Here is a 2,302-nt window from a genome sequence, read left to right as displayed (position 1 = left end):
CTTCTCTATTTGAAGGGAAGTGTTCATCTCAGCTTTTTGGGTCTCTCTGCCCTCATAGCAATGCTCAAGTAACCAAGGAGATAGCCTCTTCAGGATTATTTACAGCTGCACACTCAGAATTCAACTTGGCTGCAGAGTCCACAAACCTGTGGGTTTACGAGTCAGGAGAAAATTACCATTGTTCACAATCACCCCAGTCATTTAGCGATTTCCCAAATATCTTGACAGACCACTCTAACCATATAACTATTGATGGAGAAGACATATAAGGGCAGAATGTGGTCACCAGACTCAACAAGTCACCTCACTGACAACTCAGGACACACAGAGCAGCTGGGAAGTACCTAAAATTAGCCAATGTGGTTGAAGTATAGTGATGTCCTTGAAATGGGCACACCTCATTTATCCCTCCCAGTTTCATGTTGGTCTCATGTTCACTCATCAATGCCTATCCTCCAAAAGGGATGAAAACCAAGAGTTCCCAGCATAAAGCATTGGCCTTACCAGTTTCTGACCTCTGAGCCAGAACAATTAATATCCTGGAATTCTTGAATTTCAAGATCTATTACAAGCAGGGAAGTTCTGTTTGTTCCCAGAGACTTCAGCTTTCTGTGCCCTATTACTGGAAGATTCAGCTCAAGCCCACTTCCTTCAGGAAGCTTTCCTTTTCTTGCACAGGACTCATTATGTGATTCTCTTGACCATTTCTTTTTTGATGTTTTACATTGAGGCTGAAGGTCAGCTTTCTTCTGTCACCCTCTGGTCTCTCTACCCTTTCCATCTCTTTCTGAATTAAACTCTTCAGTATGCCATCATGTTCATCAGTACATGGTGAAGACATTGAATAAGCTTCCCAAGAGCAGTTGGTGTTGCCTCAACATAGGTGACATCACAGAGGATGCCAGGGCTCTCCAGGATACAGTAGAATGTCCAGCGAAGAGCTGCAGATGTCATGAGAACTGACATTGCTTCCCTGCTAATGAGTTTTCCTCATAACACACAAGAAGTCAAGCTGACCTTTGCAGGAGCCTCTGCTGGGATACAAGGGAAGCCCTTCAGCATCCCCTTCATCCAAAGCCAGAGATCTCTCCCCAGTTACTTGGACATCCCTTAGTTCTTTCCATGTGTGGAACTGAATGTTTATCTCCTACAGTAATTCTATATACACAAGGTAATAATATCATAGAAATTTATATATGCTATAGTTCATAATAAATACCTGCATTTCCTTATCTCTTTGGGCACAAGATATTATAGACTTAATGCTGACAGAGAAGTACACTTGTTAAACAATTTCCTGATAAAGAGTCTACAGGAAACATCTAGGCAGAGTTATGCTAGAGGAAGAGGCTGAAACAGCCTAGGAGCAAGTACCCTTAGCAGTGTGATATGGTCATGGAGCTCAGTGTGATTAATATCTGTGTCATCAGCATGTGTGCAGTGGGTGTTGTACTCTCTGTTGAGTAGCTCAAAATATTCTACTGTTACTGGGTGGTAAAGGCGGACAGACATCTGGAGTCTTCCACACAGAACATGGGTTTCCTACAGAGAAGAGGATATTCAGAAAAATGCTTTGCAAGACCATTCATATTTAGAAACATAGACACCAGGGTTCCACTGGACACTTTAGATCAATGTTTCTTAATTTTTCCAACTCTCTGACACTTTAAATAGCACTAACAGTAGTTCCTCATGTTGTGGTGAACCCTAAACACAACTGTTCCATTGTTTCTTAACTTTAATTTTGCTACTGTTATGAATCATAATTCAAATATTTGATTGCAGGATATCTGATATTCAACCCCCAATCGGGTGGTGAACCACAGGTTGAGGACCACAGCTCTGAATGCAAGCAGAAATCTCTTCAAATCCTGGCAGTGGTTCTGGAGCAGTGACATTCTTACTTTTTATTATCAGACTGAATCAAACTAGTCACCTGGGAATAGGGACCCTCAATGAGGAATTATATAGATCAGATTTACTTTGCGCATGTCTCTGTTGGATTTTATTAGTTGTTAATTGTTAATAGTCCCTAAAATGGGCAGAATCATTTCATTGTCTACAACCTGTACTGTGTACATATGAAGAACCTAGAGCACAAGCATAAGCAAACAGGCAGCATGTGTACATTTGTTTATCTCTGCTCTTGGCTATGGATGTGATATGATTAGCTGAGTTCCTACCTCAATTTCCCAAAAGTGGAACTATTACCTGGAATTGTGGGATATGATCACTTCCTAACATTCTAAGTTGCTGTGCCTGATAACTCAGTGTAATAAAGATGTTAAGAAAGCACTCTATG

At 41.0% G+C, this 2,302-nt stretch overlaps 1 long non-coding RNA gene across 1 annotated transcript; it reads left to right on the top strand.

Annotated features, from left to right (window-relative positions):
- The first annotated feature begins 723 nt into the window (after positions 1-723).
- Positions 724-1,986, top strand: LOC131901394 (uncharacterized). The gene is made up of 2 exons (XR_009376513.1): positions 724-1,171; positions 1,786-1,986. It is a non-coding gene; the product is annotated as an uncharacterized LOC131901394 (long non-coding RNA).
- The last annotated feature ends 316 nt before the right edge of the window (positions 1,987-2,302 follow it).

The sequence above is a fragment of the Peromyscus eremicus genome, unplaced genomic scaffold (genome assembly GCF_949786415.1).
Source record: "Peromyscus eremicus unplaced genomic scaffold, PerEre_H2_v1 PerEre#2#unplaced_75, whole genome shotgun sequence".
Taxonomy (NCBI): domain Eukaryota; kingdom Metazoa; phylum Chordata; class Mammalia; order Rodentia; family Cricetidae; genus Peromyscus; species Peromyscus eremicus.
The sequence above is the reverse complement of the archived record's forward strand: the minus strand, read 5'-3'. Positions and strand labels throughout refer to the sequence as shown.